Consider the following 26839-nt stretch of genomic DNA (forward strand, 5'->3'; position numbering starts at 1 on the left):
TCTACTTGAGTTCATTGTGCTAAAAGAAATAAAAATAATAATTTTCAATACAAAAAATTAATTTTAGGAAATTGCTAAAAAAATGAAATAAAATAATTAGATTTGTCTTTGGCAATAGATATTTTAGGAAAATGTCATTCCACTCTACTGGAATAGCAACCATTATGACAAATAAGTAAATAATCAAAATAATGCTTTGTTCAATACTGGTATGTTTCTTAGTGGCATGCTGACATTTAAAGGCAAAAGCAAGAAAACTAGAATGCTGAATTTCTTAATTGTCCTGAAATATGAGTGAAAGGGCATCCATAATAAACTGTAAAAATGATGACCAAATTTAAGATTATGTCTTTAAATTATGATTTAGGCAAGGTCAAGTCATAAAATTTAATTTAAAAATAATTCTATAGTAACTGCACCATTTTCATTACTGCATATTTAGAAATTTTCAAGGGAGCATTCTTGAAATAGAAATGAATATTTTCTGCATTTGATAAGTTTTGTGAAGAGATAGTGCCCCAAAGAAGATTTTTGAAAGAACAAAGTTAGCAATAGATATTTTTCTAAAGCATCTTTCAAAAAAAAAAGTTGTTAGTGATTAGTGTTGCTCCCTTCATTTCTTTCTCTATTTGTACTTTGCACTTGTGTGTGTGTTTCTCTCTCTCTCTCTCTCTCTCTCTTTGTGTGTGTGTGTGTGTGTATGCATGTGTATAATCCTTTTCTTGGGTTATGGTATGTACTTACCCCCTATTTTCCTGAGCCAAGCTCATCCCTTTCTCCAGAAGAGACTAGCTTTACCAGTATTTTATAATGATTTCCTGTTCAAAGAAAGTCTTTTACTCAATCTCAGGTTCCATTTTTGCCATGACAGTTCTATCTTTCTTAAAATAGCATCTCGTTACATCCTGATCTCTTCTCTCCCAGACTCTTCAGCTGGGGCTCCTAACCTACTCATGTCAATAAATTTTGGGTTTTTCAATTCCTACCTTGACTAGTTTCCTAGGCTGAGCCTGCTAGCACCTGATCCACATACCTGATATTCCTGATCTTAAGCAATAGTCATTAATTAAGAACCAGAAATTAAAATGAGGGGGGAAAAAAGAAAGAGATCATGTCAGTATATCTAGAAAAGTATAAATGGGTATTCTATGTTTTATTTCCAACACGTTAATTTGAATATGGATGACCTTAACAAAATATTCTCTTCTTTCTTCAGCAACTTCAATCATCCTACCAAGATATCTACATGTCACAGATAATGGATCACCAACATGAAATCAGGAGGAGCTGATTGTAAACACAGTCTCAGATAACTCCTGAATGTGCGGCCTTAGGCAAATCATTTACTTTCCATCCCAATTTTTTTATCTGCAAAAGGAAGGTAAAATTAGCATTTATCTCCCAGCATTGTTAGGAGAATAAAAGAAATAACATTTGTAGAGTAATTTATATCTTTATATATACATATGTAATTATATTTTTATATACTTAGGTACATATATATCCACAAATATATATATATATATATATATATATTTAATATCATCATTATCATTGTGGCTATTATTATATTAAAAGGACAGAATTTAATTAACATTAATATGGTATATTTTCCTTCAGCTAAATGAAGGATTCTTTCTGAGAACTGGTCCAGTCATTTTAAAAAGCAAATTGGAACTCTGTTTGCAAAGCTACTCAACTGTACTATTTGATGCACTGCTACCACTATTGGATTTCTGCTTTAAATAGCTAAAAGGAAGGGGAAAAGGTTCTTTTGTTAAAAACAAAACAAAACAAAACAAAACATAGCATCTCTAGTTTTAGTGGCAAAGAACTGGAAGTTGGGCCCCATTATTTATTAAAATTACATATTATATGAAAATAATAGAATACTAACAGGCCATAAGATTAGACAAAGGGACATTTTTAAAAAACCCTGAGATGACTTTTATGAAATGATGCATAATGAAATAAGCAGATCAAAAGAAATATTTATTTAAAAACAAATCTACCATAATGTGAAAAAAAACAAACAACAATGAATAAAGCAATAAGCAGTCACAATTTCAGTGAAGAGAGATTTGAGCCTGTCCTCTACCTCCTCATAGAAAGGTCATGGATTCAGGGAGCTGAATAAGTCATATATTTTTAAACAAGGTCAATTTCTTTAAAAATCAAAAAAGAATGAATTCTACTTCATAACAGAGAAGATTTTTTTCCCTAATTTTGTGCTGAGCACCAAGCATAGTATAACTGAGAAAATGCAACAATCAATTAACAATATATAATGTGTCTACTATACGCTAGGCACTAGGCATATAGAAATAAGTATTAGGCATCTCCTGCCTTCAAAACGTTTGCATTCTATTACAATAAATGTATTAAATTTTATTGAAGGCTGCTTGTTAAGTAGAACAGAACACCAAATTAGATTTTTAAATACAAGATCATCTGATTCTGTCTAGCTTGGTCTTCAGTGATGTTCTGATTGAGATAATGTACAATTGTATGGTTGGAGTGATGGGAACAAAAGGGCCAGGAACTAAACTACTTAGAACATTATTTTCAAAAGTGTCAAATTAAAAGTGGTTATTTCAACGAAGCAGAGAAATCCTACCACCTGCTAATCCCATTCAATGATGCATGAAAAGTAATGCCCTGAAAAGAATGACTGAAAAGTCCAATTACACAGTTTAAAATGTCTCTATTGTTTGAGATCTCCAATTCAAACTTCTAGAGAACAGCTCTGAATGTTGGCTTTTAAAAGTAGATTAACTCAATTACAGGGAACTACTTTCATCCAATATACCTTCAGAGGACTTGAATCCCCAAGGGAATTAACAGTAACCAAAGTGTCTTGAAGATCTCACCATTCAGAAATCTTTCAAGGTTCAGTTCAGGTGCCACCTCATACATGAAACTAGTTATCAGAGTCTTCTTCAACTCCCATGAGATTGTATTTTGCCCTTATTTTGTATAATATACCCTTCTAGTGCTATTTTACATTTTCTAGAAGTTTATTCCAGGTTTCTATTTATTTGCATATTTCTCCCTCTTAGAATATATATATATACTCCTTGATGGCGAGGACTATTTAATGTTTTTGACTTTGAACTCATTGACTAGCACACTGTTGAGCACATAATAGAGGTAAAATGCATTTTTAATGAATGGGTGAACAAATCTGAATCACGTATTATTAAATATCACTTAAATACTTAGCTCAGAGCCATGCCCATAGAAGGAACTTAATATGTGTTTACTTGAAAAAGAAAATCCCTTTTAATTGTATAAATGAGTATGTCTTATCATTTACTCTTAAGATCTGGAACTAAAGCAGGCATTTTTTATGTGGGGTACATAAAACATTGTATTTTTTTTTTTTTAGTTTTTGCAAGGCAGTGGGGTTAAGTGACTTGCCCAAGGTCACACAGTTAGGTAATTATTGTGTCTGAGGTTGGATTTGAACTCAGGTCCTCCTGACTCCAGAACCAGTACTCTATCCACTGAGCCATAAAGCTGCCCCCAACATTGTATTTTCTGATAGATTTATCATGTATTTTGAAATTTTATTTTAAGAAGTTTTAACATGATTGGTTATCCTTTTAATTTTATGTTTTATATTCTAGAAAAAAATAATATTCTGAGAAAGTATCCAAGGGTGTTATCAGAATACCAAAGGGGTCCACACACACACACACACACACACACACAAACACACAGTTAAGAAACTCCAGTATAGAATTAATCCATGCTTTAGTGTACTTAAGTAGAAGCACTAAGCAATTCAGAAAGAAGGAATGTATGAAAGGAAGTAAACTAGTCTCCCAGCATCTTAGAATGAGTACCAATGTCTGAGTCCAGCTAGATGGATCATGCCTGCATAAGATGTGCCTCTGCAGTATTCCTGAAAGGACGTCATTAGACTTTCACCTGAACACCTTAAGTGAGGGGGAACATCTTATTTTCTATTTCACTTTGGGAAATCATCAAGTAATAGAAATCTCTTATGGTTATTAATTTGTTCCTGTTTACGCTCCTAGAAATTTCCAACATGGCTTCCAGTTCTGCCCTCAGGAGTCAAACAAAACTAATAAAATCCTTTAAAAAACCTGAGGACCCACATGAAATATCCCTTAAGTCTTCTTTTTTCCAGGATAAGTCATCTTCACATGCGAGGAATTTTAGGCTGTGCACCAACATCATTTCTAACCTCTTGGGACAATCAATAACTTTTAAAATGTACAAAACTTAAGACATTCACAATAAAAACAATAATATAACTGAATAAAACATAGTATTTAAATGCTTAGAAAATCTTTACAAGCATTGCCTCATTTGATTCTTAAAAAAAGATCTGTGTCATGGGTCTAAAGGAATTAGAATATAGATGATAGACAGATAGCTAGAAAGCTAGACAAATGACAGTTTATAGAAAAAAAATAAAGAGGCTAAGTGATTTGTCTAGGGTGATAGAACTGGAAGTATCTCTAATAGGATTTATTTAATCTAACTGCAAATTTGGGGCGCTATTCATCAGCCCCAGTTCACCCTTTCCAAACCCTGCCATCTGCATAATCAGTATTGTTCAGTCTTCTTCTCCGGTTGTATGGTGTGGTCAGAGATGAACTCCACTTTACTGCCCAGTGACCATTCAGAACCCATGCTTCTTTTGACTCCCTCATGCTATTTTTCCGGTATTAAAATGAAAGAACTTTGAGGTTAGGCAATGTCTTGTTTATTTGCATTTACACCCCATGTGCTTAGTATACTCTTTTCCTCATGTTATTTATAATATTTATCGTTCTGACTATATCTATTTTCTATCTATCTACTTCACCAACTTGTCTCATCTTTACTAAAATGTGGAATATTGAGCTAAATACAATTGACCAGATGTTATCAGATTATGATAGACTACTGGAGGATTAATTCTTCTTTATAGTTCAATAATATGACTCTCAATATTACCTAAAGTCATTGTGTGTGTGTGTGTGTGTGTGTGTGTGGCTTTCAGGTTTGTACTAAACCATTAACATATTGTTTCTTTTCGCAAAAGAATTGAACTATTTTCAAATGCATTCAATTGTCTCATGATCTAGCCTCCAACCATCCATCGTTTTGCCATAAGAAGAGCAAAAAAGCCTTTGCCAAGGGATTTGTTGTAGTCTCTAGTTGTCTTATTCCTCAATATGTGAAGGTAGAAACTCTATCAACAGAAATAAGAAAAAAATCAAGGTTGGGTAAAAATGACTGAACAGATCTGTTCTTGGTGAAATCAATCTAGCTTGCTATGATCAGGATGCCTTTTCTAGAAGTTAGTTCATGAACCATCATATTACTACTAATAATACTAATTACTAATACTAATATGAATGACTAAGTCTAATACTGATAGCTAGAATTACTAATTCTAATACTAATAGCTGGGGATAAAAGTCAAGTTCCTTGTCAAATATTCACAATCTATTTTAATAACTCACTTGTAAAAAATGAAGCCATCAGCCTTCGAGACTTTTAAGTAGTACTGTAGATGAATGCTCTATCTGGAATCAGGAAAACCTTAATTCACATCCTTCTCAAATGCGGCCTTAGTTATACCTTTGGACAAGCCGCAGCTTTTTGAGCCTGTTTTATCATCCATAAAATATGGACAATAATACCATCTATCTCATGCTATTGTTGTGAGGATCAAATAAGATAATGTATTTAAAATAATTTGCAGATCTTTAAGCATTAAAAAATGCTATTTTAATGCTATAATAATATTCCTATTCTCTCTGATCTTTTAAATATCACTGATAGGGCAGGCAGACATATTGCTGTGTTTTTTTAATTAGAATATATCTGATGAATTTATCAATGCCAGATGAGCATTCTCTTACCCTGTATCCTTTAGTTCTTGTCCCTTCTCAGGTTCATCTTTTTCTTCTGCCTTTGTCTCCTTTCCCTACCCCCAGTACCTCTCTTCAAATTACTTTCCTTCATCAGACTGAGGTTTTTCTTGAGGCTCTGAATTGCATCAGCCCAAGTCTTTCTCAATTCCTCACAAATTTCATGCTCTTTACAAAATCTTAAGCTCTCTAAATATCCTTCACACCTGCTTCTTTTCTTTTATTAGCTCATCTGTTTATTTCTTTACCAACACATACCTCTCCCATTAAATCAGGAATTAAGATCAATTTTCATGTTTTACTTCCTTCATTAGAACAAAAATAGACAAAATGTACCTACACCATCACGATAATGAACAGAAACTCTTAAGAAAATAAAATTCCTCATTGCTTCTTTGGGCTCCATGCCAGTAAAGGTCTCAGAATAATTTGTCAGAGGCAACATAGCATATGACAATTAGACCAGGAATCAGTGAAACCTGGGCTCAAATCCTACTTCAAAAACTTACAAGATAGATAACCCTGACCAATTCACTCAACCTCTCTGTCTCAATTTCCTCAGCTATAAAATAAGCTCTGGTTTCTTCTGTACTAAATCTATGATCTTTATTTTTCTTTTAGAGGATGAAGAGGCAATTTCTATAAAGAATCTCCAAATTATATTAGAACAACTATCACACCCTACATGTTTTATAAAAAGTTATGAATAAACAGGAATATTTTTTAAATGTTAGATAATGAGGATCAAGAATGTGGTATGAAAGGTGTCTGACTTGTAGATGATGAAGAATTCTGAAATATGCATATGCATAAAATTATATGCATAAACATACATATATATGGAAAATTTTTTATGTAAAAATTCAGAAGGCACAATGTATACTGAATAATGGATAACGTAAAAAATGATGTTGATCATATTTGAATAAACCGGAAGCTATGTTAATGATACAAGAACCATTCTTGAATCAGAAATCTACAAGTAATCAGACCACATATTTTTAATTCAAATTAAGTATTTCCCTAAGTTAAAAGAAAAAATAAAAATGTGGCCTAGAAATAAAATAATTCCAATACAGTGCATTGAAGTCGGTTTTATTGTTTTGCCATTTCAGTCATGTTCAAATTTTCATGACCCCATTTGAAGTTTTCTTGGCTAAGATAACAAAGTGGTGTGCCATTTCTTTCTCTCACTCATTTTCTGGATTAGGAACTGAAGCAGACCAATTTAAGTAATTTGTCCAGGGTCTCACAGCTTTTAAGTGTCTGAGGTTGGATAGCACTGCCTCCCAAGAAGAAGTTTCATAAGCATATTCCAAAAACATACAGGAGTCTTTGAAAGATATAACAATAGAGGTAACCTCATTCATAAAAATGCTAATTATTAATATCAGATCATTAATTCTAAGTTAAAACACAAAATAGGTGTATAAGTGCTCACCAGTGGAGCTTACCACCGTCATGGAGAAAACTCACGTCTGAGCCCGAGATGAAAAAGGATTTAAAATAGATATCAGATACTTCAGCTACTCCTCATTAAAGATTGTGGATTGTTCAAGTTTAGTAACACTACATAAAGTTACTAGATGAAATTCATTGACACTTGAAAGAAAAATAAAACACAGGGACAATTAATTAGATGATGAAATTCATTGCCCACATGATATCATGAATTTATCTATAAATATATATATATATATGATTAATATGTATCTTTTCATGAATAGAATCCATAAAAGATCAATGAATGAACTGAAATTTAAGGCAAGGAGAATACAATTTGATTTAAATTTCTATGAGAATTTGATAAATTCCTTTAATGAGTCATCTTTCCCCATGAAATAAAGACCCATCTCTTTCATGATCTGAAATGACATAATACATCAATAAGCTTCCCATATTGTTATAGAATGCTGAGTCACTGAAATTCCTATTCTCTCAAAAATATAGTTACATATTACTCCGAGAATATTGGCATAAAACATGGTAGGTGTTAGATACATGTATTACATGCAAATAGAGAATTATTACTAAGAATCAGATCAAAGTTTCTCATACAAGAAATGTGTATTTAAGTAAGAATTGAACTGGTCATTTTAGTAAGCCAAAGAATAATAGGTAGAGAGCAATGACTTTTTCCCATAGGACGTAGTTCATATTCCTTTTGGATAACAAAAACAAATTAGCAATACCCTTCACTCCAAAACTATTTCTTATAATCTATGTGGTGACTATACAGGAAGACACAATTAAGAGTTAGAAAATCAGAGGTAAACAGGTAAATAGGACTTTAAAAGTCATATAACTTATTTCACTTGCATGGCCATGGGGACGTTAGACAAAAGACAAAATAAATTGTACAAAGTCATAAAGGTAGTAAGCAGTAGGGAAAGAATTTGAACTTAGGTTCTCTTATACCAAGGCCACATTTTTTTCCACTGAACTAGAGTCAAGGTAATGTGAAAAGGATGCAATTCACATCATTGCCAAGATAGGCTACAATCTATATCAATGATATCTAAGTGTTCGATTCTCTCTAATATGAGAAACTGAACAACTGTTTGGGAATGTAGAATTTGGAGAAAGGAAAGGGGCTGAAACTGAAAATGTCAATTGTGGAGTCTTTGGTAAAGAGACAAATACTTGCTGAAGTATACAAATTAAATACAAAGAATGAGGGAGAAATATAAAGAGAAAAGAAGAACAGAGTCATCAACAATTCCTTCATTTTAGGTGTATGGAGAGGATTAGTGGACAACAAACAAAACAAGGAAGAAAAAAGAATGATTCATTCATAGATGGATATTTTCTAAAAGAGTATTGAATAATTTAGAATGTTGTAAAAAGCATATGGAAGAGTATGTTATAGAAACAAGATCACAGTATGAGGGTAATGAAAGATATTTGTTAGCATGGTAGAAGCAGAAACCTGATTAAAAGGTATTAAGAAGTAAGTGAATGGTGAAAAAGGAACAACAGATTTTTTAAAAATCTTATTTAAGGCAATGGGCTTAAGTGACTTGCCCAAGGTCACACAGTTAGGCATTTAGTAAGTATTTAAGGCTGGATTTGAGCTCAGATCATCCTGACCCCAGGGCCAGTGCTCTATCCATTGTTCCACCCAGCAGCCCCCCATCAGATTTTTTAGAGACCTGTAGCAATGGGAGAGGACAGGAAGGACACTTGATGGAGGAGGATGGATAGTCTTGGTTTTGTGTTTGTTTTTAGGACAAAGAAATATTTTATAGTTTTGCAGGTGGAGAAGAAAGAACCAATAAGAGACAAAATAGAGATAAGATCAGGACAATGATAGAGAAGGTAATCTGTGAAAATGCAATGAAATAATATCTATAGAACAAGACTAATCGTTATTCTGGGGAAGAAGTTGGAGAGGAAGAAAAGAGAGTGGTAAAGAATCAAAAACTCTCATTAAGTATAAAATGTGGATCTGAGGACATCATGAAGGGTATTATTGGTAAAAGTGGAGACTAAGTTATTTGCTCAGTACACAAGAATATCAGATTGGGTACTTGAAGTTTATAAGACAAAAATACAAAGTATTGATAGTGAGAGCTGGGAAGGGGATGAGAGAAGATACACAGAATCAGAATAGTTATATGATATTCAACAAGGCTAGAATCATATATTCATTCATTCATTGAAGTATTTCTGGAAAAACAAACCATTATGCAGTCTTATGTTAGGCGTTCAAAAAGATAAATGGAAAGACATGTCTTTGAGATTTCTGAGCCCTGTGAGTGACAAGATGGAAGATATTTTTTCAGGTTCCCATGGCCTTTAAAGCATCATAAAACTAAAATTACATGCCAAATATAAAGTAATTTCAGCTGTTGTCATAGTCTAAGACTATGAAGTCCTCAGAAACCTAGAGAAAGTAAAACAAAATGCAATGAATTGATGCTCACTGATCTTGAACTCACTCAACATGCACTTCCTATGCTACCCCCAAGCTAGGCTGCATTAGCAGCGCTTCTGTCTCACGTTCCTTTTCTTCCAGTACCAGAGAGACCTCAGGGTGATCTGACACATGCCAGGGTTGCCACAAATAGTACTTTATCAGACAACTCTATAGTACCGGCTTTGTTCAGTTCTGAAGTGGTCCAGTTAATGGAGAGACAGAGGAAGCAAAACAGGGCATCATAAGATTAATAAAGAAAAAGGAAAGTATTCAGTATCCAGGAGGGACCAGTTCTATCTGCTCAAAAGTCATTAGGGGCATACATCCAGACTGAATTGCCCATTGTAGGAGATTAAGACTGTGATCTGGCCTCCATGGAAACCATCATCAGAGGAGAGATTGTCCAAAAGTGAGTGGAAAACAAAGAGGTGGGTAGGGGGCCAGTAAGTGAAATGACAAAAGAGCTCAGGAAGAAAAAAACTCAAAGACCTTGAACCTAAAGTGGATAAGTCAATAGGAAAGTAGCAACAAGAGAAGGAACTATGACCTCCCCAGCTAGGAAATGCATTTATGAATCTATGAATAAAGACAATAATGAATAAATAATCCAAATCTTAATGAGATAGAGGACCCTATGAAATCTGAGAACATGGAGCTACGGGATATTGTTGTAGAATGGTTTAAAAGACATGAGAATTGTGAAATGTGAATCTATCTTCCACACAGAGTAGAACAGAAAAACTTGAAATTGCAATGGCAAGCTCACTGAAGAACAAAAGAAAGGACAATAGACTGGAGAAGCAAATAAACCGTTGGGAAAGAGATCTAGAAGAGAAGCAAAAACAAAAGTAGTTGCACTGTGAAAAAACCAATACAGATCTTGAATACCAGAGGCATAGAGATAATATAAAGATCCAAAGTGTTCCAAAAGAATATAACAAGACCAAAGAACCCTGAATATCTTCATAAAAAGACATGAGTTTCTACTCTCAAGAAGCTAACTGTTTATTCTGAGAAATCATAAACATTCAAATTACTGTAACACAAAGGTCGTGAAGAATAAAGAACACAATAAATGGGAAAAATGTAGCCGAATAAAAAGAAAAAACTACAATGGACTTGAGATAATAATAATCTCATAGTAATAATAAATAGCCAGTATTTATATAGTGACTATTATGTGTAACTATCTTTAGCATTTTCAAATTATCTCATCCTATTGTTTAGAATAACCCTGAGGGATAGGTACTATTATTTTTTCCATCTTACAGATTAAGAAACTGATGCAGGCGGAGGTTAGGCGACTTTCTCAATGTCACACAGATAGTTCACGTCAGCATTCGAATTTGAATTCAGATCTTGCTGACTTCAAGTAGGAACATTTCATACACTGTATCATCTACCGGTGAGAAGATCTGAATTTTCTTCTTAGCACTGTGCTAGCTAGTTTTGTGACTCTGAGGAAGTTACTTTTACCTTTTTGAAACTCAGCTAATTCATCTGCAAAATGGGGAGAATATTACCTGCTGTTTCTCAAAAGGTCTATGAGGAAAGAATTTTGTAACAATAAATTGCCATAAAATATGTATTATACAGCAATTTGCTATGATCCCTCTCTAAAATATATTCAGTATCTCTGAAAGTCACTAAAGTTTGTGCTGATTATATGATAGCTAAAATGCACAGAATAAAGGATTAAAAGGGGTACTTTAAAAGGTTGCATTATTTAAGGAGTTTGAAAGGTTCTAGAAAATAATATTAACATTGGAATTAGTCTCCAATATATTTGTACCATTAGCATACAGATTTTTTTCATACCTTATTCCTTTTTTTGCATACTAGTCTATTATATTTCCTCTTCCTTCCCACCCCCACCCCTCTCTTAGTAACACAGATCTTTTTAAAATGTGCTAAAGCTTCTGGCATCACAAATTTTATATTTTGGGCTAGATGCCCTCAACTAAATCCAAATTTTCTTCATCATAATTTTAGAAATTAAGGTAAATCCAAATTGAACATAACTTTTCCAGTTGAACTTCACTCATCTTTTCTATGAAATGGATTCATCTTTCTTAAACTTTATTCTTAAATTTACTTGTCCTAGAGTTTTAAAAAAAAGCAAGTATTAAGTCATTGAGCTTTCTGGCTAAGAGTGTAGTGTATATTTGTTTTTTTCATTTTTAAAAGCGTATCTAAAGGCACCGATGCTTCACAATTTTTGCTTAGCTCTTCCTAGTTGTTTTGTTGCCATCAATCCTCTGTTCGAGAAAATCAGATAGATAGCTGTTCTATAAGGAACTGTCTTCAAATACAGTTTATGATATCGTTCTTCACTAGCATGATTCTTCTAGGGATTTAAAGCTGTTCTCAGAGATTGCCTTTCTTAGAAATAGAAGGAGGCTACAAACCTGTCTCAGCTGTCCTAAGAATATAGCCAGGGAGCAGAAATATTCCAACAGCCCAAGTCACTTGCATGGTGCTGTATGACTAATTTAAATGACGTCAAATTGGAAATGCACAGCAAAGAGCAAAAGAAATCTTTGTTCGTCTCATCATCATGTCTAGCAATAATGAATGAAAGAAATAGTGAATGAATAGTCATTTATTTTTATTTATTTATTGTATTCTTTTGATTTTTGCAAGGCAGTTGGGGGTTAAGTGACTTCTCAAGATCAACACAGCTAGGTAATTATTCAGTATCTGAGTTCAGATTTAAACTCAGGTTCTCCTGCCTCGTGCTCTATCCATTGCACCAACTAGCTGCCCCTGAATAAGCAAATATTTAATACCATCTATATATACATATTCCACATCCAATGGACACTTGTCCCCTTGCTATTTAAACAAATACAAAAATAAGGTGATTCACATCCTTGAAGATCATACCTTCTAATAGAGGGAGAATCCTTTGCAAGACAACCATGGCAAAGGAAGAAACTTCTGGTCTGAGGAATTATAAAAATGTTGAATCAAGGCAAAGGGCAGTTAGTTGTCATTTCCTTTTTAGGATTTTGGTAGGATTGATTTGATGACTATCGTCAGGGCAAGGAGCAGGTATGTGCAATGCAAAAGAAGTATGGTAGATGAAAAAAAAAATTCTTAAATAGGTCCCGATTTCCTACAGCTGAAGAGATTTAAGCAATGATCTGTTTCTGGCTAACTAAGATGGACGAGGGAGCTTGTACACACCAACTCACCCTTGGGCCAGGAGTTCTAAAACAAAAGTGGAAAGAGTACTAATCTAGTTGAAAGGATGTTGAATTTGGAGTCAAAAGATCCAGGCTCAAATTATATCAATAACTCTCACTAGCTTTGTGATCTCAGAAAAGTAATTTCACTGACGAGGGCTTCAGTGGCCTCAATTCTAAACTGAGGAAATTGGGCTAGATGATATTTAACAACTATTCAAACTCAAAAATCTGTATCCCTAAATATGACTCATTTGCTGAAAGTCATTTGCTACTGTGTCTCACAGAAGTCAAGATCTAAGTCTGAATTATAGAGTGATCAGAACTGACATTTATATAGCAATTTACATTTTGCAAAGTTTTTTACACAATCTTACCCTGATTCTGTTAGCAGTCCATGAATAAGAAGCATGTCATAAAGATCTGAGTTCTGATTTTTAAACCAGGAAGAAGTAAGTTCAAGTCTTGCTTTTGATACAAAATCACTGGGTATTATTGTTCAAATCATTAACCTCTCAGTGATCTTAAGACAAAGGATGTTAATTTGATGTTCATGAATATGTTTCAGGAAGTCTCTATGTGTATTTATTCACCAAAGTCTAACTGAACTTAGTATTTCATTTATTAAAAAAGCTTTATTCTAAGAAGTGTCCATATGTACGTCATACTCTCAAAGGGATCCAAGAAACAAATAACCAAGACAAACTCCCCAACTGGAATATTCTAAATAGTATAAAGAAAATACTTATGCTGTTAGAGGTAGTCTTTTGAGATTTCCTAAACAAATACAACAATGTATAAGAAATGGGAATAAAAAGAAAAAAGAAAAGGAATAAGGGGAGAAAAAGAAGAAATGAAATAAAAAGGTTATTAAGATGAATCATGGAATTAGGAATTATTATAATTCCTGTTTTCAATTAAGACCATTACTGCTCAGAGATGCTGATCCACTAGGCTATAATCATATATGTAGTAAGTGTGGGAGCAGATCATATCAATGCTAGACCCATTACTCCAAATTTCTATTTGGTTGTATAAACCAAGCTACATAGTTCTATTCCATAATATTTATAAAAATCCCTGACTTCTTTTAAGTCCCAAATGAAATCATAGTTTCTACAGGAAGTTCTCCAGGAACCCAAATCCTTCCTTTATTAATTATTTCCTTTTTATCCAGTTCATACCTGTTTTGTATATGTATTATTTTAATGTTGACTTCTTGTCCAATAGATTATAAGTTCCTTGAGGACAGGGACTGTTTTTGCCTCTTTTTTGTATCCCTAGCACAAATAATCATTTAATAAATATTTACTGAACGAATCGACATGAATGGAAAGGGACTATAATGGGGCAGCTAGGTGACAATGGATTGGCCCTGGAGTCAGGAGGACCTTACACAATAATTATTTAGCTGTGTGATCTTGGGCAAGTCACTCTGAACCCCATTGCTTAAATAAATAAAATTTTTTAAAAAGGGAATTTAATGACCAGTTCCTTGTTCTAGAACTTTCTAATAACCTGTGTTATGGGAATTTTCAGCTTAGTGAATCTTATAGACCCCTTCTCAGAAAATTGTTTTAAACTTCCTGAATTGAAATATATAAAAATATAAAAGAAATTGAGGTAGGCTAATTTTAGGAGTATTTTATTGTTTGGTATATGGGGAACACTTTTAGAACTAGACCTCTCCAATGGCATGCTGTAGTCTAATTTTTGATGTTGCTATAAGAGCTTTAATAAGAAGGAACTGAGGGATTCCTGAAGCAATTCATTTAAGCAATAGTGTTTACCTTAAATCAAATAATAAAATGCTCCTAATATTGCATCTTTGTATTTTCTTCTTACTCATTGCTCTCAGTATCAAATAGGGAACATTTAATTCTTCTTTCAAGACATCTTTTCATATACTTGAAGCAACTGTCATGTCCTCCTCAAGTCTGTGTTTTTATTTCAAGTTCCCATATTAGGTTGCTTGATTTCTTCTAGAGATAGGGTGTATGGGCAGGGTAAGGATGATTTTGTTCATTATCTGCCTCATGTTTTCAAATAACATATTCCAATATTGTATCACCTCATGTAAAAACTTCCTAGTGAATTATCAAGCATAGAGTTGCCTCTGGGTGTTCATACATGCTTCCAATGCATTTTGATACACCCAGAGAATTTAAAAAAATGTTTAGGGTAATTGTTTACTGAATGTTCAGTCATAATGAACATTATTTTTATTTAACAAAGAATCTAACCTTCATTTAAAAATTAACTATATTGAACAAATGTTAGACTTGACTACTCTTTTTTTTTACTTTATACTTTAATTACTGCATTGAAAAGAGGGGAAAAGGTGAAAATTACCATAGATTAGCTTACAGTGATTTCATCTTTGTGCCCTTGAAGAAAAAGGCAAAGGAAAGACATTGAAATGGGGACCAACACATAGCATAGTACAAAAGATAACAAGGCTTCTAAAAATCCAAAGATGATGCCATTATTATTAACAGGCATCAGTTTAAGTATATAGGGGGGGATCATGATTGCATCTTTAAAATGAAGCACAAAATCTGATGTGAAATACGTAAAACATTTATTAACGTAAATACATTTATTTACATATGTACCCCATCTGTGAAGGAGGAAGGAATTTTGAGGCCGAACTTAGGTGCAGGCTATCTCAGCCATAGAAAGCACCTGGCCAAGTCTGGGTCATAAGAAATACTACTGAGTTAGCACAGACATGTTCTGTAAGTCGATAGGCAAAATATGAGGAAGACTGCTCTCCTGGAGTTAGACTGCCAGTGTGCGTGTCGGTCTAAAAGTACTGAGAATAAGCGCTCCCCCTTTAAAACTAGACCTTGCTGGGTTACTGTTCCTTCTGGAATGTTCAGCACAATAAAGTTTGGGTCTTTTTTTTTACTTACCCCAAGCTCCAGATATAATTTAAGTGCTTATTCTTGTCTTTTTTTAAATGTGCAAACTGTTACTGGCTAAAGCTTTCGAAATACATTAACAGATATGAACACCCTGTAAAGATAGGAGGATAATGATTAATTCTTGTCACCCGCTCCCCTTCCTCTTCTCCCACATTTTAGGGGCACTGGAAGGTAGAGAGGGCAAGTAGGGAGGCATTACAGAAATTAAGGACATTTCCCGCTGCAGTAATTCTAAGTCCCTGATTCGGTCCTTCCAAAGAGAGGGCTTGGTGGTTGGGGGTCCCTAGTAGGAGATTGTCCACTCTTCGACAGAGGCATCGTGGGAGGTTGTGACCAGCGTGTGTTCATCCAGCCAAGCCAAGCTGCTGACGTGATGTAACCTATGGGCATCTTGGCTCTTGACTCGAGTTTCCGGGTCGCTCAGGGTCCAAATATAGACCATCATGTCCATGCCCCCTGAAGCAAAATGTTCCTTGTTTGGCGACCAGGCGATGCAGACAATTTTTGCATGATGTCCATAAAATACATTGTTCTCCGAGTAACCGTAAGCTACACTGAAGACTGTGACCACTTTACTGGCATCACAGACAGCTAAGAAAGCACCGTCGTGGGAGTAGGCCAGGTCTGTCACCTGCCCCTTGGCCTCTAGAAGCTTATCTTCATGTTTCAGTGTAGTTCCCTGGAGTGAGTACAGGTGGACATTGCCATCTGCTCACCCACGGCCGCAGTGCTTCCTGAGGGGTGCACAGCTACCACTTCTGGTTCATAGCCGGGATCATCAATAGTGAAGCATTTCTTCTGATCCTTCATTAAGACAATCTGACCAATATGTACAACTACTGCATAGCCCCCAGGCCCAACGGCTACACATGTTGGTTGAATATCCAGCTTTACTACACTCTGTCCACTGTATTGACTACTCTTATAAACACAATGATCCAAGATATTTCCAAAGGATTCATGTTGACAAAATACTCTGATTCAAAAGAGAGAGAAGATGAGTTCTGAGAACAAAAATGAAGTATGATTTTTCTCACTTATCTTTTTTTGCTTTTTTATATGAAAAGGCAAATATGGAAATGTTCTGGCTGGTTTCACACTTACAATTGATATCATTATGTCTGCTTTCTTAGAGGATGTGAAGGATGGGAGGGAATGAGAGAATCTGTAACTGAAAATCTATTTATTTATTTGGAAAGAAAGATTGTATTTATTTTGAGTTTTACAATTTTCCCCCTCTTCTTGCTTCCTTCCCCCACTCCCCACAGAAGGCAGTCTGTTACACTTTACATTGTTTCCATGGTATACATTATAACTGAAAATTTAAGAAGAATAAACCGTTAAAAATAAACAATAAATTAATTTTTATAAAAAAGTAGGCAACTTCTATAAAGAAACTAACAAGAAAAAACTAATGATATTTAAAATTCAAATGGAAAATGAGATTTAAAATACTAATTAGGGTAGAGATTATTATGTTTCAAACTTTGGTCATTTGTCTCCTAAATCATCATCATCAATCATCATTATCTTCCTCTACAATGGCAATAGCATTGTCAATAATATCACTGTTACCTTTATGAAACAATTAGACACTGAACATTAAAGATCCCAGGACAAAACCCAAGGAGAACAACACTCCAGAGATATCCTTCCATGTTGTTATCATTCTGATGAACATCACTGTTTTACTGTGGCTAGTCAATGATCTAAAATGCTTAATGCTTAATCGTGCAACACACATGTTTCAAACCGGTCAATGAGATCATGAAACATGCTATCAAAAGCTTTTCTGAAATTCAGATAGTCCATGCCTCCAGCACCTCTCAGCTCTACTAGTCTATTAACCTATTCAAGAAGGAAATGAGATTATCAGAATGTGACTAAGAGAAAACCCATGCTGGCTGCTAGTAATTGCTATTTCTCTTTCTCAATGAACACAACCCATCTGTTTAATAATCTCTTCTCAAATGTTGCCAGGGAAGTATGTTAAGCTTACAAATTTTGGGTTCTTTTATCATTTTTTCTTCTTTTGAGAAATTGGGACGTTAGCTCATTTACAGTTTTTGGCAGCAATTCTTCTCCCTAGAGTTTCTTGAAGTTTACTCATAGTAGTCCAATGGCCACACCTACTAATTCCATTCATTTACTGAGATACAAATTTCCCTTCTTCACCCTTCCATGTTCTTTCAGGTTTTTAATCAGAGACATCATAAATGTCTCTTGCATCAGCTGACTTCTCTCCATTTATATAGTCTGTACCTTTGTCCAGTCCTTCATTACCTTTCATCTAAAGAGTTTAAATGATAATGTAATTCATCTCCTTTATTCCAGTATCCCTCACCAGATTCAATATTCCCTTATGGATGCTATCTTTCAATTCTTTTTTTTTAATTTATTTTTTATTCTCATTTTGTACAAATGTTTTTCTTTACATTAATAAAATATACTTGTTTACAAGTAAACAAAATACCCCTCCCCCCATGAATATAGATAGACTTGCTTGGGCAAAAAAGTAAAGGGGGGAGAAAAAAAATTAAAATTAAAAAAAAAATAGTAATAATTGTAGGTATGGCCAGGTGGTGCAATGGACGAAGCACCAGCCCTGGAGCCACGTGCACCCGAGTCCATATCCAGCCTCGTAAACTCAATAATCACCCAGCCATGTGACATGCAAGCCACCCGATCCCCACTGCCCTGCAAAAACCAAAAAGAAGAAAAAAAAAAGAGCCAAAATAAAATAAAATAGTAATAATAGTAGGGGTGGCTGGATGGCAGACAGAGCATTGGCCCTTGAGCCAGGAGCACCTGGGTCCAAATCCGGCCCCAGACACCCAATGATCACCCTGCTATGTGGCCCCAGGCAGGCCACCCAGCCCCACTTGCTCTGCACCCTCCCCCAAATAATAATAACAAAAAATGTGTTTCAGTCTTTGTTCCAACACCATCAACTCTGTCATGAGTGGATCACATTCTTTATGATAAGTCCATCACAAAAGCTACTTCCATATTTTTCCAACGTTGCCATTGCTGATCGCAACTCCCTCCTTTCTTATTTCTCCACTACCATGTACTATATTTTCTCTCTCCTTTCACTCTGACGCTGCTGTAGGGTTGCTGAGTGGCACAGCAGACAGATCCCTGGTCCTGGGGCCAAGAAGCCCTGAGCCCCCATACCACCCCTTAAGCCCAGAATCCACCTGGCCCTATGGTCCTGGGCAGGCCTTCCAATCCCAGCCCCTTGCAAGAAGTAAAAAAAGAAAATGTGTTATATCTGACCACTGTCCCCCCATGGTCCATCCTCTCCTCCTTTATTCACATCCCCACCCCTTCCCCCTGCTCCCCCCTCCTTCTTACTCCAGATGTCTATACCCCATTGAGTATATTTGCTGTTTCCTCTCCTAGCCATCTCTGATGAGAGCAAAGGTTCCCTCATTCCCCCTTGCCTCCCCCCTTCCATATCATTGCAATAGCTCATTGTAATAAAAAAAATCTTATTATGTGAAATAGCTTGGATTATTCCCCCCTCCTTTTTCTTTCTCCCATTCCATTTCCCTTTTTTTCTTATTGACTCCATTTTTACACCATATTTTATCTTCAAATTCAGCTTTCTCCTGTGCTTCAACTATAAAAGCTCCCTCTACCTGCTCTATTAACTGAGATGGTTCATATGAATATTATCAGTATCATTTTTCTATACATGCAGTTTATCCTCATTAAGTTCCTCATATTTCCCCCCTCTCCTCCAATCTCCATGCTTCACCTGAGTCCTGTATCTGAAGATCAAAAGATCAAACCTTCTGTTCAGCTCTGGCCATTCCAAAAGGAACATTTGAAATTCCCTTGGTTCATTGAAAGTCCATCTTTTTCCCTGGAAGAGAACATTCAGCCTTGCTGGGTAGTTCATTCTTGGCTGCATTCTAAGCTCTTTTGCCTTCCGGTATATTTTATTCCAAGCCCTATGAGCTTCCAATGTAGTTGCTGCTAAGTCCTGTGTGATCCTGACTGCAGCTCCATGATATCTGAACTGTGTACTTCTGGCTGCTTGTAATATTTTCTCTTTGACTTGGGAGTTCTGGAACTTGGCTATAATATTCCTGGGGGTTGGTTTTTTGGGATCTCTTTCTCAGGGGGATCGGTGGATTCTCTCCATTTCTATTTTGCCCTCTGCTTCTAGAATATCAGGGCAATTTTCCTGTAGTAATTCTTTGAAAATGATGTCAAGGCTCTTTTCCTGATCATGACTTTCAGGTATTCCAAAAATTTTCAAATTATCTTTCCTAAGTCTGTTTTCCATATCAGTTGTTTTTTTTTCAATGAGATATTTCACATTTTCTTGTAATTTTTCATTTTTTTGGCTTTGAAGTATTGATTCCTGATTTCTGTTAAATTCATCAATCTCCCTGAATTCTATTCTTTGTCTGAAGGATTTATTCTCCTCAGAGAGTTTTCTTATCTCTTTTTCCATCTGGCCCATTTTGCTTTTTAAAGCATTCTTCTCCTCAATAACTTTTTGAACTGTTTTATCCATTTGACCTAAGCTGGTTTTTAGCATGCTATTTTCTTCAGCATTTTTTTGGATTTCCTTGACTAAGCTGCTGACTTCATTTTCATGTTTTTCCTGCATCTCTCTCCTTTCTTTTCCCAGTTTTTCTTCCAACTCCCCCATTTGATTTTCAAAGTCTTTTTTGAGCTCTATCATAGCCTGAGCCCAATTTCTGTTCTTCTTGGAGTCTTTAGATGTAGGAGCTTGTGCTTCCTCATCTTCAGACTGAGTATTTTGATCCTTCTTGGGCTCATGTGCAAAATATTTCTCAATAGTCTTCCTCTTGTTTCTTTGTTCATTTTCCCAGCCTAAGCCTGTTTTTTGGGGTGCTTCCTAAGCTTTTGGGACACTGCCACAAGGGTCTCAGTGTGTGAGGCTCTGTCCTCCCTCCTGGTCTGTGAATGACCATAAGCACCTCCCTCTGCCATGGGGCTGAGGTGGGGGGGGGGGCTGCTGTTCTATGGGGGGCCTAGACTGCGATCAGGATCTGAATGTGGTCAGAGCCCCAGAGTCCTGTTCCAGGGGCAGAGGACAGAGATCTGCAGTTTCTCTTCACTCCCCTCCCTGGGTTCAATGGGCTCATGCCCTGGGGGCTCCTGCTTACAGGCTCTGCCTGCTTCTGTTTCTGGGTCTAGGCTGCTGAAAGACCAAGCTGCTTGCTGAGTGCCCTGAGGGCTGGGCTCCACGTGCTCCCTCTGGCAGAGGTCCCACACTGTTCCCCCACTTTGTGCCGGTGCTCCCCGGGGTGCAGCTCAGGAGACTCCCCCACTGCTGTGAGCTGAGCCTCCCAGCGCCCTGGGGCTGCCTCCGGGAGGCTGAAGTTCTTTGGCTCTGGTGGGCCACCCTTCTGGCCCCAGGGAGCAGAGCCTTTCTGCTCTTTTCCAGGTTACCTTGAATAGGAGAACTCCCTCCCTGGGTCCCTTTGTGGGTTCGGTCTCTCGAAATTTTAGTTAGAGTCCTTAGTTTATGAGTTTTTATCAGAGAACTCCTAAGAATGGATCCCTTCATGTCGCCATCTTGGCTCCACCCCTATCTTTCAATTCTCAGAAGACATCTTACTTCCTGTCTCCTTAAAACAGTGTTCAAAACTTTTTTTTTTTGCAAGTCAAATGGGGTTAAGTGGCTTGTCCAAGGCCACAAGCTAGGTAATTATTAAGTGTCTGAGGTCAAATTTGAACCCAGGTCCTCCTGACTCCAAGGCCGGTGCTGTATTCACTGTGCCACCTAGCCTCCCCTGTGTTAAAAAACTCTTGATGATGTCAATGATTCCTTATTAGTCCTAAAATAAAATATAAAAACCTAAAACTTATAATTAATTATCAATTAAGAGAGTGAGATGTTTTATTGGTGTCTTATTAAAATTGTAGCCAAATAGGGACGGGGACGGATATTTATTATTTAATTTGAAGAAAGTAAGTCAATTTTTCTAGATGATTCTAAGCCACCATTGAGTGAATGTTGCCATTTTTTAGTTTTTCAGTTTGAATTTCTGACCCAGTCTCCATCAAGCAATACCCACAGCTGCTCTCATACCTTCTCATATTATGCCAAATAGTCCTTGTTGTAAGCATGTAAACCATCATTCCGCATAGCAGGAAAGACACAAATAAAGAAATTTACATTTTTTTAAAATAATTTTTATCCTCTTTCAGAAAAAATAGAGAGAGAATAAAGTATAGGTTTGGCATCCCAAACTTATTTTGGCTGATACTAGTCAAATTAAATTAAAAAACAAAAAAAAATCATGAAAATTAAGAAAATAAATTGAGACTAAAATGACTTTCAAGAACAGTAAGATATGGGACATCTAAAGAATATTTTTGTTGCTCTAAATTTCAGTTTTATTTTTTAGTAAAAGCTATTTTCTATGAGCAGTTGAGAGCTTTTTTTTTTGCTAGCTTTCTCAGTCATAAATGCTTCTTTGAGATAATATTGTCACTGCAAAACAATATGGCTGTGAACAAAATTGAATGCCAAGAGACACAATAAAGGCAACGAGGCTGTTTAGGAGCAATTTGGACCACAGCTGTGAAATTTGTGAATGGCCCATGGAAAATCTATAGACTCATTAAAGGGGAAAAAAAGAGAAAGAGTCATGCCAAAACACAGATTTCTTTTAAAAAAATTAACCAAGTTCTCAGGAGACAGATTATGCTTATTTCTCTATTGACATTGCTGTATTTGGTCTGAGAAGAGAATCTATGGAATCTTCTCTTCCAAGTCATTTTTATTGTCTTTCATTTTGATTTTTTTAATGTCTCTTCTGAATTTTTCAAATTCATTGAGAATAAAAATCTACTTCTATAGAAATTTCAGAAATTGAAAAATCTGGAAGGAAATATAGTATTAAAATATGACACCATTATGGAATTTATTCTGGTCTTCAAAAAGCTAATGTTAAATTTACTTTGGTAATTGCTGTGTGGTGAACTCTCTTTGAGATATGAGGATAATGCAAATAAAACATTTTTGATAATTTGAATACTAAGAACTGATTTACTTCCCTCAATTTTTAATGGGACACTGAGAGGATCGTTAATATCTAATATGCATTTTGGAGCCTTCTCCCAATATCAAGAAATACCTTTAAATCTCATTGTAGGTCTTCATAAGATCAAAGATTTTGAACAAATTTGAAATATGAGAGGTGATATATATTCTGTGGTTTTAAAAATAAAATGATTTGAAGTCAGTGAAGATAGATTTGGGAGAAATCAAACTTCTCTAGGCTTTGGTATCCTCATATCTAAAGTGATTGTCTCTTCATGTATATTTCATGTATTTTCAAAAGATCCCTCATTCTATAAATCTCTGTTCCTAAAATATTTTTTTAAAGAATTAACTGTGTATATAATGCTTCTCTGAACAATGTGGAGCACAATTCATTCCATCTATATACAAAATCATCTTCTGATTGCTCATCATGGATCTAGGAGATTCCATTTTCTCAAATGTTATGTTGCCAAATACAAGCCCTTGCAGGGTCTATCAAGCTATTCAGGATAAATTTGTCAACAGATTTTGTCCATTTACAAAGACCGAGCCAATTTGATGATCATAACACTCATCACCGGTTTGAACACTCAGTGATGAACTCTTCTTCCATAGCATATTATGAAACAAACAAAAAGAAATGGGCCTATCTCCAAAGCAAGTCCCATTTGCTTTTGTAGTGCCAGTAGCAGAGGTAGGGGAAACCAATGTCAGAGGGAGCTAAGAGTAAGAAAATTTTAAACATTCTATAAAAAAAATCTGAGTATTTCTATAAATATAATAAAAACCCCAAATTATTAACAGTTAAAATGTTATGTCAAATCTGGTCTGTTTCAAATGCTGTAGGATGAAAAGCCAAAAGTCTCCTAAATAAGGTTTTGTAATTTGTAATTTCACCTAATCTACCTTCTTGGGAAGAAAGATAATGTAATTTCCCCTCTAAGGTAAAGGGTATAGTAAACCAAGGGCAGTTAACTGGCACAGAGGATAAACTACCAAAGTTGGATTCAAGAAGACATTTTCAAGCTGTGTGACCTCTCCAAGTCATTTTACCCTGCTTGCCTCAGTTTCCTCATCTGTAAAATGAGTGGCAGAAGGAAATGACAAACTACTCCAGTATTTTTCCTAAGAAAACCTAAATGAGATAACGAAGAGCTGGACATGAGTGAAATGACTGAACAACAACAAAGTGCCAAATTCTGATTTGATTTTGCCCCAGGAGCCTCTCATTTCCATGAAAGCTCATCAAAGTTGGGTCAAACATAGACCATTTTAAGCAGCAAGAGCTTCAAATGGGCAGCAGAAGAGAGGAGAATTCTATGATAAATCATAGAAATTATAGTTGAATAAGTTGAAATATGTTGAAATAAGCCAAATAAGTTGAAATCAACAACTTTGCCACTTAAGTTTTGTTCTACTCAATTCAACAAGAATCTGATAAGGGCCCACTATGTGGAAAGCACATCCTCTGTATCTACAGAAGTTGACTTCCTTCATTTATGGCTTTGGACATGTTTTTTTTTTGTATGACACAGAGCAGGGTCTGTGCAAATTAGGAGCTTAAGAAATATTTGGGGATTAATTAAAGGCAGTGTGCTGAGTCAATCAATCAATCAACGAAGAAGCACGTATGCCTCTGCAAAAAACCAGGGCCTGTGCTGAGTAGCTATTGCTAAGTAGCAAGAAAATGATCAGTTTGGAGATAGGGACTGAACCTGTGAGAGAATAGCGTGGAGAATAGAGTAGTGAGGACGCATCCTCTAGCAATGTTAAGTTCCTATTTACTGTGTTCTAGACTGGCCTAGAAGGATGAGAGAATAAGAGATCTGGCCAGTGTCACACAGCCAGTATAGATGAAGGGGGTTCATAACTGTATATGACTGACAGAACCCTTTGCAGTCCAGTGAAACCAGTGAATGACTTCCCAGTAGAATACTCTTAAATACATAATCTAAAATACACAGGATTACAAATGAAATTTGCTAAAGTAAATATAATTTCCAAATATTTTTGAAGTATTCTAGGAATGCTATATTATATAATCCTACAGTAGAGGTACAATCTGAAGCCAGGACTCCCTGACTTCAAGGTCAGTTTTCTATCTAGTATATCAGATTGGAGAAACAAAGATGAAGAAAACAAATGAACAGTTCCTACCCTTACTGATTTTATAATCTACTGAAAGAGGCACAATAAAAATAGAAGTCCCTGCTCACTTCCTTTGTCACTGTCTCTCATTCAATACATAAATTAAATGTGTGCATAAGCAAACATATGCATTTCCGCCAGTATATAGATATGAATACACATGTGTGCCTATATAAATATCAAGATATGTATGTATATATACACATTGCCTAAGATTTGCTATTTCTATATATAAATAATCATAAACCAAATAATTATATCTATATATTCATGTATGCTAATGAATATATGTATACATGTAAGTACATTTGTATTTATTTCTTTAGACATGATTTTTATAGCTGTAGGAAGCTCTCAGTGAGCAAATACCCTTCACTGATATGGAAATGCTGCTAGCCCACAATTAAGCATCTTAGCTTAGTCTCCTGGTGCCCTAATGAAGTTAAATTCTCTGCCCCACTACAAATAGGCAGAATGTGTCAAAGGAAGGACTTAACCTAGGTCCTTTGGATCCCTAGATTTTCTATCAATTTATTGAAATTAATAGAAAACTATTAGGGAGCAGGGTGAGCACTAACATGGGGGAGGCAGGAAAAGCTTTCCATAAGGTTGCTATTGAACTATGTCTTGAAGGGGGCCCTACAACCCAAAAGAGTTGAGATCATCTGGGGAAAGAATTTGTCTTGCGTATCTGGCTCCTTCTCAATAGATTATATTTTCTTTTCATATGAAATTGTCCTTTTATACTTCATGAAACCAGGACAGCAAAGAGGTACCAAGTATCAAATTCAGGGGTGATATCAGAGTGAACAACAGAAACTGCTGCTGCTACTACAAACACTAGGACTATTATTTCTACTACTATTGTTGTTGCTGCTACAGCTACAACTACTACTACTTCTGGTACTACTACTACTACTACTACTACTACTACTACTACTACTACTGCTGCTGCTGCTGCTGCTACTGCCCTGAACAGTGGAACACTTCAAAGATTCATTAGAAAAGTCATTGGTCTAATTACCACACTACAAGCACAGTCATTACAACTTCATTCATGTCCTCCTCTTCATACTACTCCTGCTGCTACTGCTGCTGCTACTATTACTACAACAACTATTACTACCACTATTATGATGACTACTACTATTACTACTGCTACTACTACTATTACTACTACTACTACTACTACTACTACCATTACTACTACTACTACTACTACTACTACTACTACTACTACTACTACCACTACTATGGATTCCATTATACAGAATGTCCCAGGTCTAGAGTTAGAAAAAACTGAATTCAAATCTGAATTTGAGTGAGCCTGGGTAGGTCATTTAATCCTGTTTGCTGCACTTTTCTCATCTGTAATAAAATGGATTGGAGAAGAAAATGGCAAGCTACTTTAGGGTCTTTGCCAAGGAGACCCCAAATGGGATCACAGAAGGTCATACATGACTGAAATAACTGAAGAACTGAAAATAAGCATCAATGTGATATAATAGAAAAATTCAGAGTCTGCTGTTGACTGTTGATATGCCATTGCACATGTCAGGAACTTTTGCTTGACCTCAGTGGCCTGCGATATTAACTAAGGAGTTTGAACCAGATGGCTTCTCTGGTCCTTTCTAGCTCTTAATTTATAATCCTATGAGTCTGGGATCATCTAAATTTCCATGAAAGGACTAGGGCATCCTGGTTCTAGGATCCTTTTTCACTTT

The 26839-nt window shown here is 35.6% G+C and overlaps 1 protein-coding gene and 1 long non-coding RNA gene across 3 annotated transcripts in view; one reads left to right on the plus strand and one right to left on the minus strand.

Moving 5' to 3' along the window:
- Nucleotides 1-1375, plus strand: part of LOC141520655 (uncharacterized) — a 67552-nt gene extending 66177 nt beyond the window's left edge. Inside the window, exon 3 of the long non-coding RNA XR_012477696.1 lies at nt 1217-1375. This is a non-coding gene — a long non-coding RNA (uncharacterized LOC141520655). The remainder of the gene's footprint in view (nt 1-1216) is intronic.
- LOC141520652 (catenin alpha-3-like) overlaps nt 1-26839 on the minus strand; it is a 1797877-nt gene that overhangs the window by 282564 nt on the left and 1488474 nt on the right. The gene's annotated exons all lie outside the window — the stretch shown is intronic.

This window comes from Macrotis lagotis, chromosome 4 (genome assembly GCF_037893015.1).
Source record: "Macrotis lagotis isolate mMagLag1 chromosome 4, bilby.v1.9.chrom.fasta, whole genome shotgun sequence".
NCBI classification, from domain to species: domain Eukaryota; kingdom Metazoa; phylum Chordata; class Mammalia; order Peramelemorphia; family Peramelidae; genus Macrotis; species Macrotis lagotis.